This window comes from Alosa sapidissima, chromosome 1 (genome assembly GCF_018492685.1).
Source record: "Alosa sapidissima isolate fAloSap1 chromosome 1, fAloSap1.pri, whole genome shotgun sequence".
NCBI lineage: Eukaryota > Metazoa > Chordata > Actinopteri > Clupeiformes > Clupeidae > Alosa > Alosa sapidissima.
The window spans coordinates 14,133,162-14,148,374 of NC_055957.1; the positions used below are offsets into that span (position 1 = coordinate 14,133,162).

Sequence of the window (15,213 nt, forward strand, 5' to 3'; positions counted from 1 at the left end):
CTATTCACACAACACAACTTTATTGGTTAGTTAAACAAACTAACTAGCACAATGCCACAATCTGTAAGTAACCTAGGCTGCAGGATAACACTTGTTATGAAACAGTGTGCCCTCCACAACACACCCACCCCCCTCTCCCCCAACATTATAAATCAATTGCACCATATTGCTATGTAGCATAGTAATGTTATACACCATTTGAAAGCTTGGACACTTGGGAATCCATATATGACAACCCTTTTCATGTACAATCTGTATAGTGCTTTACATTGTCAGATTAATCTTACTATGTCTCAATTAAATTGTATCAAATTGCCCTCCTCCCCCTCCGGTGCTTCCCTACCTTCTAGCTGCAGTGTGTATCCTTATCAATAAGATAGATGCAGCAAATTGGGTATTGAAATAGTGACAGGAATCCATATTTTATCCATTGTTTTATCCCATATTTGTTGTGCAGATGTATAATCCATCTTATCCACACCCATTGAACCAACAAAGAAAATGCAAAGACATTTCTGTAATTATTCCATAGTGTAGTCATTCCATCAGAACCTCTGACAAACAATCCAAATAGTCCAGAAACCACACAGTAAGGCTTTTATTGTCAGTATGCATTTTGGGTAACCAAAAGTCCTATGGGGAGTTTCCATTGGGCATTTTACAAAACACATGAGCATACCTTAGCAAATAATGGTCTAAATGACTAATTTTTCATTTTATTTTGATCTACTTTTGCACACGGCTTCACAAGACCTGGTCTAGACACAAAAATGCCCATTCCATAGGAAGTTAAGACATTTCAAATCGATTTTACAAATTAGTCTAGTCTACCCTATTTTATATAATGTTAGTCTGAAATAGTGTGTGTCTCAAGCAAGTTTCACCTGGTTTGGTTCAACAAATATTCAAACTTATCATCTTTATTCTAATACTATGCCTACTATGTCTTCATGTCCAATAGGCCTGAAATCTTCAGAAATGTCTGAACTTCAGGCACAGAGAAAAAAGAAAGAAAGAAAACTCATGTAGATTGCTTAGGAGGAGAGGAGGGCCATGCTGAAGCATGCTGCCAAACAGTGCAACGGACCCCTCACACTTAAGGAGAAATAGGAGAAGAAGACACTTTTTTATATTCACTTATTTTTTTATCATACATATGATATTTTTGGCCACAACAAATTTTTTAGTGATTTTATAGTTTGTTTTCTTTGTAAATCTCTGGTTTTGGGCCATTTCATACTCCGTGGAAGCTATGCACTATTGTCACTTCGCGTTGTTGTCATGTTGTCGTGTAATTATTTGTTGGTGCCACAAACCATCAAGTAGATGACCATCCACTACAGCTTAGGGCATGTGCATAGGGCATAATGTACTGATTGTGCTGGAGTCAGGAACAGATGTACATAAACTTAGTTGTGCAGTGTTGACATCATAAACTTTCTTTTTACAACTATCAATCCAGTTGCTACAGCTTTCATATCCATTATAGTACTATATACGGTACTGTATATACTCTCTAAAATATTCTATATATTTTAATAATGGTCTTCTCCTCAGTGTTTCCCCTACAATGTATTTAACAGCGGCGCAGCGCCGCCGCTGGATTTTCAGCGCCGCTGCAACATAATATCACCAGATTCACTTAACACACTGTAAAAGCACAATGGCCAACGTCATCTCGAAATTGTTTTCTGAAAGTCTTGAGTAAGTTAAGTGCATCAAATCCGCACTTAGCCTCTCATTATTCAGGACATATATGCGGCATGATGTGTCAGGTGATTACAAGCCCAAAGACAAGTCTGCAGCCCATATGGCTAGCCTACTTTCTGAACACGGTTACATTGTTTAGCTATCCGACTGATGGGGTCTTGCTCCGCCACAGTGTAGCCTATGGTGTCATCGTTCACTTGTAGGTTACACAATAAATAGCCTACTTATAGGCCTGGTGACAATAAAAAATGATATTAGTTATATTTCATCACGAAGCTGTTTGTATGCCGTGAATTCGCTTGTAGCCTATGCCATATGTTAAGCTTGAGCAATTCCTCTGATCCAAAGCCTGCTTTGACACATTGACACTAATGTGAAACATGCATCCTCCTCTCCTAGCCTACATCAAATAAAAGAAACCAATTCATGATTACCGAAATGAATTTAACATGGGGGGAAAAAAGTTTGTTGCGATTTAGCCTACTGTTGTGATGCGGTTCTTTCTGCTGATTGGATTTACCCCCCGTGTCGTCAACTCTGAGAACTCTTGCTCCGGCTGACAATTTTATCCAGAGAGCTGATTTCCCAAAGATGAGCCTCCATCAACATTCAACGACAAATTATTAAAACGTAAGTAATGCAATAGAGTAAACCAATGTGCTACAAGGTGTATGGTCTTAACGTTAATTGTAGCCTAGACTTGTAACGTTAGCGTACGGCTATATGTAATGTTTGCATGGGAAAGCTAGGCGAACACAGTCTAGGCCTGTTTAAACTGTCTGATAGTTAAAGGAAATATGAGCATATGTTGGCATATACGTATAGCCTAAATTCTGTCCACTTAGCTATAATAGGCTATCACAAACAGACCTTTTCTACGTTTACGGCATTAGACATATAGGAGCCTATATTCTCTTATCAGAAAGACATGTTCTCATAACTTCAGCGTTCTCTTGACGGTGAGACGAACGGTCGCACTTCAATCAAGTAGCCTAGGTCTTTTTCGAGTTAATTGTGAGTGAGTTGTATGGTAACTGTGGGAGTGATGTAGAAGAAAAGTGAGTATTTACTTTTTTATACGTGGGTTTGTTGTTTTGGGACTGAGAATTAGACTACAAGGAGAGCATCTGGCTACGTGCATGCGTGTCAGCATTAATGGCCCCCCCACAATTCAATTAAATTCAAAGCCCAGAAAAATTAAGTGCTCGCAGATTGGGTGTGGCCTTTGCCATTAAGACAAATTTAAATAAATTGTAAATAATCTTTTAATTATTAATGGTCATTAAATGGTTGTGCCATTTAATTTTTCTTCTATCATTTTTAACCAATAATGTAAAAGAAAGCTGAAAATGTCCACAAAAGAAACACGAAGGTATGATATAAAAAAAATAAAAAAAAAGCGCAACAACCCCCCCCCGCCAAGTAATAGCACCGCTGCTGGAAAAATTTCTAGGGGAAACACTGAAATGGTAATCCTGACAATATACTCTTATACTCTTACTCTTACACAGTAATTTTGCTTATCAGTTGTTCTACCTCATACAAATCCAAAAAAAGCCACAATAAACAGTAATGAGAAAAAAGAAACATGCACTGCATGCCTATGCCATTTAACCCAAATGCCCCAGCAGCAGCACGGGAGAGAAGAGATTATCTGACAGAAGATATGCATTGTCTTTAGAGCGGTAATGTTAGATTACATTGTACATTGCAAAAATATCACCATGCATTCATAACCTTGTGATTCAGTGAGTGTGATCCCAAAACATCGGAAAGTATGTCTTTGTGACAATTTTGTACATTTTGTCAAGAGGAAAAATCAATAGCTAACTGTTCCCAACTGAAAAGTGCTTATAGTGCTGTGAACGCTCCTGGCTGCGCCTGGCAAATACGCCACCATAATAGCAATCAGCTATGGAACAAGCGTGCCTGTTGTTAAAGGGAATGTGAGACGGCTCTCTTATTGGTTTATTGCACGTTACACCCAAACCACACCCATAATTAATGTAGCTACTTCAGACCACCCCATTTTAGATTTGCGTCGGGCGCAACAGTCATTTATCCTGCCGGTAAAATAGCAACAGCGCCCAAGATCCGCCCACAAAGCAACTTGCGTTTTGCGCAAAGACACTTCTGTTTTAGACCATTTAAAATAGAGCCCTAAATGTGTTGCCTAAAAATGCAACAAAAACGCAGGGATAATGTATAGAACGCTGGTCATTTTCGGGAAATGGGTCCCGACAGGGCAAACCGGACCGGTCTTGTTCCGACCTGAAGGGACTGTTATGGCCAGCTTGTTAGCCGCAACATAGTATGGAGACGGACATCAGAGTTTATCAAAAATATAGTATTTATTTCAACAAATAAATATACATTCTAAAATCTAGGGGTTCCGTATAACAGACCCACACACCCAAGAGCACCGCTCGCTCCCGGTGTGGTGAAAAATATGCCAACCCCTGAAGGTCAACTCAGGAGCTTCTTATCCACACCTTCAGGTGTACACAATTATGCTGATTTTGCCCATGCACCACCCAAAGGCTGATTGCTGCACTGTCACTGCAGGGCCAGTGGGTGTGCAGAGGGGCGTAACAGGGACTTATTTCCCGATAATGACCGGCGTTCTATACATTATCCCGCTTATTACACGGCTACTTGCCAAAACGAAACAATAAACTCCTCACGATATGACTCAATCTGTGAGCGTTTACGCTCCAAATTGCTCCGACCAGCATTTTTAGAATTGGCTTCTATATTAATAGATCTACCAGAGTGCCAGTTTTTAATAGGGGGGGACTTTAATGCTGTATGGCTTCATGATATTGACAGGACAGAGGTAACAGAAAGCAAAGATCAGCGACTGGCTTCTATTCGCCTTATTCACCCGGCGGCCATTACGAGTCTGAGGGGTACACTTGCCATTACACTTCAGTCCAGCAGAAAGTGGTGGTAATGCACTCCGTTTGCAAACTGCTAAAAAACAATTCACTGAAGAAGAAGAACAGGCCAGTGAACCCTTCTTCTTTAATCAGTGAGCTTTTTTTGGCAGTTTACAAACGGAGTGCATTACCACCACCATCTGCTGGACTGAGGTGTAATGGCAAGTGTACCCCTCAGCCTCGTTATGGCAGGTGAATAAGGCGAATTGCATTGAAGAAATTGTCTACTGACTATGGAGTGACTGATACATGGTAAATGATGAATCCTTCTTCCAGAGAATTTTCCTTTTTTTTAGCTCGTCATAAATCTTTTTCAAGAATAGACTATATCCTTGCATCCAAAACTCTTTTCAATGGCCTCTGCAGTACTGAAATGACCCCAATAGCTTTATCCGATCATAGGGCTGTTTTATGCAGCTTCTCACTAAGAGCTGGTCAATCTAGGGCAGTTCGTTGGCGTTTTAACACGTCTCTGCTGCAGAATTACATATTTATACGCGAGCTGGAGGCTGAGTTGGAGGAATTTATTAAAATCAACGGCCCATCAGTTGATGATCCACGGGTGCTATGGGATGCGGTTAAAGGGTGCATCAGGAACAAAACTATATCGTTTGCATCCAATCTCAATAAATCTAAAAAAGATTGTATAAACTGCTTGGAGTCTGAAATCGCAGTTCTTGAACAAGAAATGATAAGTAATTCCTCTCCAGAAACCATCTGTAAGCGACAAAAGTTAATTGATGAACTTAACAGCTTGTTAAGAAGAGAAGCAGAATTTACTATCCATCGCACTAGGCAAAATCACTATTACAACAGCGCTCGTCCCAGCCGTTTGCTTGCTTATAAACTAAGGGAAAATGATGACCTAGCAAAGATATCAGCTATAAGGACCAAAGAGGGGGACATAACATCTGACCCGGTACGCATTAATAGTACTTTTCAATTATTTATGACGGTTTTTTTTTTTTTTTTTCCCCCGTCATCTACTTCCTGAATTTTTGGTCAACGATACCCGGGACACCGAACCACCGGGGCACATGAAATTTGCTGGGTATGTAGCCCCACTAGACTTTTACGGAAAAATTTCGTTTCATCCCCAGGGGCCACTCCCCCCCCCCCCTGCTGGGCCCCCCGAACTGCAAAAAAAGCAGTTTTTCCTAAATAACTACCTGAACCGTGGCACTGAGGATGAAGAATCTTTTATGGTATGTTGGTCTCAAGGGCCCACATCAATCTGGCCCATAATCACTCATTTGTGATTTGCACCCCCCCGGTAAAAAATGAAAATGCAATATTATTCTGCTTTAATCGCCCCTATCTTCAGTTAAGATGTTCAGAACTGCACCAAATTTTATGTGTATGATTGACCTGGCATTCTCTGGGGGTATGCCAAGTTTCGTAGAATTTCATCCATGGGGGGGTCTAAAATAAATTAGGTTATGTGTACATTTAGTGACTGTACACTCATTGGCCTGTAGATGGCGGTGCACACATATACACATATTTGACATTTTGTGTCAAAATTGTTATTATTGAGCATAGGGCTGGGCGATACAACGATAGCGAAATGTATCGCACATGTAATCAATATCAATAAAAAAAATATGTTCGATAGAACATTCATAATTAAAAGCAACACACATCTCCTGCCTTATGTTGTCCATAAATAAAATAGGCCAAATATATCTTGCATTGTAGTATGTCAAACTCTACCAGAGTAGGCGGTAGAAGTAGGCCTAACGTTACCTCAACACAGACTCTCCTTGCCCCGTGCACTCTCTCTCTCTCCCTCTCAACAGGCGCATCCCTCCTCAGCATGCACATGTAATCCAAACATTAATCGTGCAAGACGACTGGCTAAATTGCTATTAAATCCGGTTAGCATCATTAGCACGCTTCACGAATTTGTTCAAAACTACTGCTTTCAAATTGACTGCTAAATTCTAATCATCTCAATTCCAATGCAAATGGAAAAGTATTTTCCAAACGGGCCTGTCCCAAGGAGAAAAAGTATTCAATTGAAACTTAAACACACGTGGGGAAACTGTACAGTCTAACCATATACTATGATAAACTAGCAAATTAAGCTAACGTTACTTTGTTTACAATATTTCCTGGCTTCAACCAGTGCTGCTTTTCATTCAGACTTATCTGCACATTTATTTATTTGAGTGTTTTTAATGATTGTGTTGCCATTTCTTTTCCCTGTTTGCTTTGATTGATAACTAAGGTGATTAAAATCAGAGGAAGGTTAAGTTTAAAATAAAAATGTCTATGTGGGAGCTGAGCTCACTAAGCGCGAACCAGCCAGGATGCTAACCTACAGGAGCCCAGATGGCCAATAATAGCCTTGCTAATGAGCTCGCGATTTCACTTCAGAAGGCGTGAAAAAAACCTCGGAATCTGAATTGAAAACCACGTTTAGGCTACAACCAAATACATTTACAAAAAAATATTTCCATAGGCTACAGGTTCGAATATTAAGAGATCCCTAAAATTCGTTCGAATATGTTTCATTTTTAAAATAATCGAATTATATTCGAATAACGAAGTTCGGAGTCAAAGCCCTAATCGGTATTAGAACGGCCGATACATAATTAGAAATTCAGTAGGATTAAAAGAAAGCCAAAATAAATATTCATCATCATCATCATGGCTGCATTTCCAGTATTGGCGATAAGTAGTCGTTTGTCCACTAGATGGCGTGTCGTTGCAGTGAGACGTAATTTTGTTGGAAGTTAAAACTGGGTTGGAAAAACAATGGACGCTTCATACAAGGAGTGTAGTTTACCGCAGAGAACGTCTAATAAGGATAGGATGATGTTCACATGAAATGTAATTTCCATTTCTTCTTGAAGCCGAAATAAATCTGAGGATGTTTATAGGACATGCTTGGTTTTTACTGCAGGTACGTTAATCTTATAATATCAATAAGGACCTATAGGTAATGTTACCGTTAGCATTGGTTGAGTGATGGAGGCCAATTTGATTGATTGCATTTGTAGAAAACTATAAATGCGGTTATACCAAGCAAATTGATTGCAGCACTGTAATTATATCTTTCGACTGTTATGTCATTTGTTGCACGTGCTACAAAAATCATTCTGTGCAATGGAAGATTTACCAACGTTACACCAGTCTGATACAATTTTGCCTATACATGCGTGAGACTGAGACGCCTGTTTATTTTGTTTTAAGTGCGTGCAGGGTGTGAGAGGGGAATCGATGTGCTTTGATTCCAGCTTGGTAGTTGTAGTCTGTGAAATTAAAAAGCATGTGTGTGTGAAGAGAAGTGCTTTAGCAACACACCTTAAGCTACTGTGTAGTGGGTCCCATTTAGAAGTGGCTACTTCATTCGCGCTTTCCTTGACTCATGGAGCTGCGTGAATTTTATTACAACTTTTCGCCACGATATTAGAGTGTGGCTACCCGACCCGAGCCCGACGTGTCGGGTCGGGTTCGGACAAATATTTCAGAAGATCAAAATGCCATTCTCTCGGGTTCGGTTCGGGTTTGGACACATGGGGGCGATATGCATTGGAAGCTTTACATTTAAATTCCTTATTATGTTGGGTAACCAACAGGTCTGCTTTACATGATGCAAACGTTTGTTTTTTGAGAATAAAGTAAAATGTAAAAAAGACCTAATAGCTTTCTTCCTGTGTGCAAGATTTGTTTATCGTGACAACCCATTTCAGGCATGCCGCCTGAAATGCACACGCGTTGTCGCGACTACATAAACAAATGGTTATGCACATTTCGCACATATGCACATAAGCACAGTCTTGGGTGACGTTAAAAAAAGTTGTTAGCCTATCAGGAGATTTTAAGATTATTTGCGTTGCATACTGTGGTAAAGACATAGGCTACCGGTAGGCTATAGGTCGTCTCGTTCAACTGGATGAGGATTTCCTCTTGTTGCCCCAATTAACGTCGATGCTGCATATGGATCAGTGACAGAGGCACTGTAGTTTCAACGACTGTTGCAGTTCATTTTTAAGACTTCGTCAATGGTAAGACAATAATTCTATTTCAATAGGCTATGCTTGCTTGGGCCTCTTGTGTTAATGTGCGCTGTGTGTGACCTGCACAGTAAATCGGCCAGTGTTAATTTTACTCTATGGGTGTTAATTTTAACACTATTCCAGAGTTTATATAATCCTCACTCATCAGTGTTAAAATAACACTTGCCATAGTGTTGCCGTATTAACACTAGCCTAGTGTTTCATAATTAACTCTATCAGAGTTAAAATTAACTCTATTGGAGTGTATCATTAACTCCATCAGTGATTCATAATTAACTCTATTGGAGTAATTAATTCGTTTCTAGAGCCATATATTTATCAAAATAAACATATTAAACAAACCACAGCAAATTAATTACTTTTCTTTTTTTTTATTAACATTTGCCATGATATGGCTCAAATCAATGTGCAGAGGTACAATATATATGTCAAAGTTTGGTCCATAAGCATTTTGTTGAGCAAAGGCCTTATACTCATACAAATCATTGACTTTAACAATAAAACAATGTTCCTCACAATCCATAACCACATATGCATGAAAATGCTCTGCAACACTGAGTAAACATTTCATAAACAAGAAATAAAACAATATAATCAAGAGTTTTTTACAATTTCACAAACTTGTGTTTTGCTTCAAACCTATTACTAGAGATGTGCAATAATGGGCCAATTTTCCATAAGCAAGACAGATAATGCACCATGAAGTGATGTTACATGTGGGTATACCCAAAGTCCTTTTAGGCAAGTCCCTCCACTCAGCAGCCATATTGCAACGCATTTTGGGCACTTTCGGCAGGCTTCACAACACCAATCTTGCTCCAGCGGCAAGATCACAACACATGATTGGCACAATCAATGTCTTCACAACACACCACATGATTGGCTCAATGTATTTACATGTCCACGTTTTGCCACGGAGGGGGGTGTGATATATGTAGACAACACCATACGTTACAAACTAACCCCATGCATTTCTATGGAGGATTTTTTGAGTGGTGTGTCTCCTCATTAGAAAGTCTACTCTAAAGAAACTCTAAAGCTCATGGTGTTAATGTATTCCAAGGCTCCCGAGCTGTTCTTGACCAAACGCTGCGACACTCGTTGCTTTAGGCGCCATGCCAGATAGCCCGTCCCTCTTCCAGCATCGTAGAAGTGTTCCTGCAAAATAATGTGGGCAAGAACTATGATAATCCAGATCAATAGTTGAACATTATTATTATATATAACCTTAAATGGAAATGAGTAAAATCTTACATAGCCATTGGTGGAGTAAGGATCCCTGAGATTAGGAAACAGTCACAATGCCGAGTGCATATCTTTTTCCTTGACTTCGTACTGGTATCCTAAAAACAATAGGAAAATTATATTAGATATATTCAGACAACATTACAAGCTATAAAATGGAAGAGTGATTAAACATGGATTATGGATAAAATATAGACTTAAGTAATATTACATTACATTAGGCTAACACATTTTTAACCAAAGCGACTAACATGGTAGCAGTTTAAGTTTTAAAGCAATTCTCTCAACAATTTTAGGACAATTTAAAAACAGTAGAGTACAGTAAGAATAAGTGCATCAGTGAGTGCTGTTTTTAAACAGTTGAGTGTCAGTTCAAGACAGGTGGTAAGTACTAGGATCAGCAAGACTTGTTGTAAGTAGTGCTATGAGAGGAGATGTTCTCTAAAGAGCTGGGTCTTCAGGAGTTTTTTGAAAATGGAGCCACTGTGTAGTTGGTAATAGATATCCCTACAGCTAAGGTTCTACCTTATAGCATTTATCAACCCCACAATCACCAGTTCAATATTGTTTTTACACAGCAATTCTACTACCTAATACCTGGATTAAAATACATTAATTTAGGGTTTTCTTGTCACTCTGCAGGCAGGTTGTGTGAGGCTATATGTGCACAATAATGATTTTTCATTTTATTTCACATTACATTATTCACCCTATTACATGCACTCTATTTTTCTCACTCAAACAGTCAATTGTGATGTTATGTTACAATGTTCTCTCACTTTGAATGAATGGAATGATAACATTGGATCAATGTAAAAATGGCACTACCACTGAAAAGTCTGAGTAGGGATGTCCTGAGATAACCCCACCCATGGAATCCCTCTCGTTCAGTCAGAAAAGAGTTAATAGTTTGACTGGACCTAACTGTTGTATACAATTAGATTAATTTATTCAAAACAAAACATACCCATGGACCAGGATATTCAGAAGATGCCTTCTTGTACAGTGTGTCAAGGTGCTCTACTATACTCCTCCATTATTTCCTCTCCCATTTAACTCTTCTCCAGAACCTCCTGGACCATCTATGCGTAAAAAAAGAAACAATAACAGTGATACACTTGTAAAGAGAAAACTTACATGCACCCTCTAGTGTAAATCCAGAGTACAAACAAGAAAGCTAAGGGGGCAGCTAGAACGTCAAAAAACAAATGCTATTTAATACCACTGATAGTGCTCAAAATATAATTACACTTCTGTGGTTGTGTGATGAGGGTCTCTACCTAAGTGTACAGAGAGATTATAACAAGACCTGTATCTGAAGGAAGCAAATTGCTTGGCTTCGTGTTCCAGTAGCATGAAATCAGTGGGATTTTGATCTTGCAGCACTGGATCTGCAAGCAGATCTGACTGAATCTAATAAACATACTTTACGTTCAGCCAGATCTGTGCAGAGCTGCAAGATTGAATGTGCCCACTGATTTGACACTACCGGAACACAAAGCCAGGCTTCTGCATTTTGGAGACGAGACAGACAAGGATTTCTCCTAGTGATATTTTAATTTTAAATGCTCACCTGTTTGGCCTTTTTCTGCTGAATCTCCTATGGCAGAGGTGTTCTCTTCTTTTGCACCAGTGGATTGATGTGCCTTGTTTGAAGAACAAGAAAAAAAAAATTGGAATCTTAAAGGGCTGCTTTAAGAAATTCGGTCTCCGATTTTATTTCACTTAATTCAACTAAAGGGTGACAAAATCTTTTTTTTTTTTTTAACCATAACCACTTTATTTGGCGTGAACAACACATTTTACAATTTTCTTCATCAGGTTTGAACGTGTACCTAAAGCCTTCACGCCAAATAAAGTCAACAAAATATACCCTCCAGTGTGCGATTTATACTAGTTTTTGACTTTTTAATAGTTATACTGCACACCATCAGCACCTGCAAAAGGGCTGTGCACAGGGATTTTGAACTTTGATTGATTTCAAATGTATTTCTTAAAAAGGATCATAAGGATCTGCATTAACTCCAGCCAGGATACAAAGTGTGCGTGTGAAATCATTAAGAAACATGCCTAAGGTCAGGCTGATTCATAGTCTAAACAAGCTAGAAAAAAGAAAGAAAAAAAAGCGTTGCAATATGGCTGCCGAGTGGAGGGACTTGCCTAAAAGGACTTTGGCTAAACCACATAAAACCTCACCTTCTCGAATTTAACTTTGAAAGGAAAAACCAGGCAGCAGTTTGAGGTACTTTTTTCTCCATGGTACTGGACATTGATGAGCATTTTGCTGACCCTGTTAAAACAAAGAAAATGATTACATCAATACAAGAACAACAATGATTTGACTATCAGCAGTATATCAACTAACCAGCAAAGGACTTCTAAACTTTATTCTGACATTATTTACCACAGGTTACCAAATGTTTCAAAAATGTTTCAAGTGTTTTGTCTTAAAATATGTTCATATAATCCCTACTTTTTAAGCAACATGACTGGTAATAACTTAAATAATTTCATTAGGCAGTAAACTCGTCTACATTTTACCATATCCATAAAAAAACTGCTCATAATTTCAGAGAATAAACATTTCTTACTCTGCTCAGCTGTAACGTTATGCCTGATGGGCTGAATATCCTTATGCACGTGCTTGCAAGCTATTGAACCACAATTTCTACAAATATCTAAAATTAGTATCAGCTAGCTAACTTCTATACTCCTTGGCTTACCTGCACCCTTTATAAGTTAGGAAACAAAGAAATTGATCTAACCCAAATAAAGCCAACAGACTCTAACAGAAACGAATACCAGTGCCATACAGAGAATGGAGACTGCACCAAACCAACCAGGCTAACGGTTACCTTACACCTCTGTTTGCTACAAATGCCTAACAGTTAAACGAATGCCCTCGTGGTCTCAGCTAATGTTAGCTAGCAGCAATTTTTTATAACCAAGCAATAGTGTTCAGTTCAACCAAACGTCAATGAGTCGACAGACTGTTATAATTAGTCAGTCAACAGATCCATTTGTGCCAGGTGAGCATTTGGCAGCACACTAACGTTAGATCGCTATGAACAGTGGAGTTCTGGCTGTAACTAATGTTAATCAGCTAGGCTACGTTAGCATGTTAGAGCTATTCCCTCAGTGGGTATTCAAATTCCAACCGTCTTTTCGAATTTCAGAAAGGACTTTAAGACGTTGTCGACTCCAATATTATATTAATGTCAGTTTACAGTTTAAGTATTATAAATTAACATAAACTTAACCATTTCAATTTGATAAGGTTATAACCCACCGAAGTTATGTTAGCTTGCTGGATGTTTTACCAATAATTTTCTGAGCTAGCTAGTGCTAGCGACCTTGCTACTAGCTAGCGACCAAGCTAACGTCACCAATATTTCATAGTAGGTAAAACACGTTGGTATGAAAACATATACCTGTGATGGGACATTACTTAATTGTGTATTTGTCGTAGTTTTCATGCTAGCTTATAGAAGTATAGGGAACAAATGAATTTACCTTTTACTATCCCACGATGTACTTCAATGGCGTCCATCTTCTTTTCAAAAATCTCAACTGAAGGACCGGAAGTGTAAATGACTCCACCCCAGAGTTCGTACATTCACACCCACTTAAAACACTAGGTTGTGAGTTTTAATTACACCGTCGGTGTACATGTTTGTTCAAACAACTCCCGAAGTTACACTAATTAACACTAATGAACACTGAAAAATATGTCTCTGAAAAATTAACACTTAATAACACTGTCAATTTTACTGTGTGCGTGCGTGCACGCTCATCTGATTCTGTAGACAATTTGTTGTGTGTTCCGTTTAATGGGCTAAAAAGACAGGCTATCCACAAACGTGAACGTTTAATCACTAGCATGGGAATAACTGAGGCATCATCTGCGTCGGGCTCGGGTCGGGTTTGGACATAAAAATGAAAATGCCTGTCGGGTTCGGGTCGGGTTCGGACGCAACTCTGTCGGACGCGGGCCGGGTTCGGACAGAAATTTGCGGCCCGATCCGCACTCTACACGATATGGCAGTTTAAGTCCGCTTGATACTGTAAGGCGTAAGCCATTGGTTTCCAAAGGAGATTTTATTTGTGTCGCCAGCATAGCCTATTGACAATTTATGTTGTAAATAGGCCTACCTTATAAGCCTACCTGTAGCTTAGGGAAGCTAACAGCTTTCTATTAGGATCTAGTTTGTTAGTTACAGTTTTGTCATAACTCCCTGATGAATTTTTGCATTTAGAATAGCCAGAGCGTGGATATCTCAATCGGAAAATTAAACAATATCGGGTGCCTATGGACTGATCGGCCCGCTATTTATTTTTTGATTTCTTAAAAGATTGAGCTTGGTCTGGTGAAAGCCAGACTAGCCATGGATCTCAGTTACACAATGCAAGGGAACATGAATCAGAATATATTTGCACAAACAATAACAGACAACAGCTCTTCAACTTTGGGCCGTTAAAATGTGTATGAACAGTCTAGCGACGCATTTCATCAAGGCCCATTTGGACATGTCAGTTATTTGCACCACTGGTTAGATGTAAAACAGCATTTCGTTTCAGACTACTGTTACTTAATTTGTCCATTAACAATAACGTTTCAGACTACTGTTACTTAATTTGTACATTGACAATAAAGTATTACATGAACTAAAGATGACTAAAATTTTATGTAGAAGAAGAAACATTCACAAAAAATCCATCCATCCAAAAATGACCTTTGTTTTTGATAGCTGTTGAAAACGGCATGGAACTGACAGAGATGTTTTTGTTTATAAATAAATAAATAAATAACATTATGCTGATACCTTTTGCTTTTCCCAAATACAATGTAGCCTACAGGTGTAAGTGACCTTTCATCAATCCAGTTGCAATGGATGAACTGCCCTACTTGTGATTGTTTAGAGATTTTAAAGGTTTTATAACAATGCTACATCTTCTTTGGCTATTCTACAATCTATTCACATTTTCAGCACCAGTAGGCTACTTTCTGCACACACACTCAGGCATGCCAAACAAGCATACACAAAAGTTTCAAGAGTGGGGGATGGAGTAAAATATGGAGACAAATTGAAGTGTGATTTATTTTCGCGGAACGGATGTACAGGACTGAGCGGCGGTCATATTTTGTACCGCTATGCGGTACATCTAGTTTATAAAAGCCTGAATTCCTCAAACCATTACAACTACCTAAATTGCCTCCTGAAGCTGTATGTTCCTTAGAGGCACCCATTCATTTGGAAGAACTGAGATTAGTCATTAAAGCAATGAACAGAGGC

General features: G+C 38.9%; 1 protein-coding gene and 1 long non-coding RNA gene across 5 annotated transcripts in view; one reads left to right on the forward strand and one right to left on the reverse strand.

Annotated features, from left to right (window-relative positions):
- The window catches only part of smg7 (SMG7 nonsense mediated mRNA decay factor), a 127,229-nt gene that overhangs the window by 20,686 nt on the left and 91,330 nt on the right, over window positions 1–15,213 (forward strand). The window lies entirely within an intron of this gene.
- On the reverse strand, window positions 9,707–13,688 carry LOC121718837. Of its 2 annotated transcripts, XR_006034039.1 has the most exons (6): window positions 13,433–13,688; window positions 12,116–12,209; window positions 11,493–11,565; window positions 10,887–11,001; window positions 9,929–10,017; window positions 9,707–9,832 (listed from the first exon to the last, which is right to left on the reverse strand). It is a non-coding gene; the product is annotated as an uncharacterized LOC121718837 (long non-coding RNA). The 2 variants fall into 2 exon arrangements; XR_006034038.1 differs by lacking the exon at window positions 13,433–13,688 and having other exon boundaries at window positions 12,116–12,336.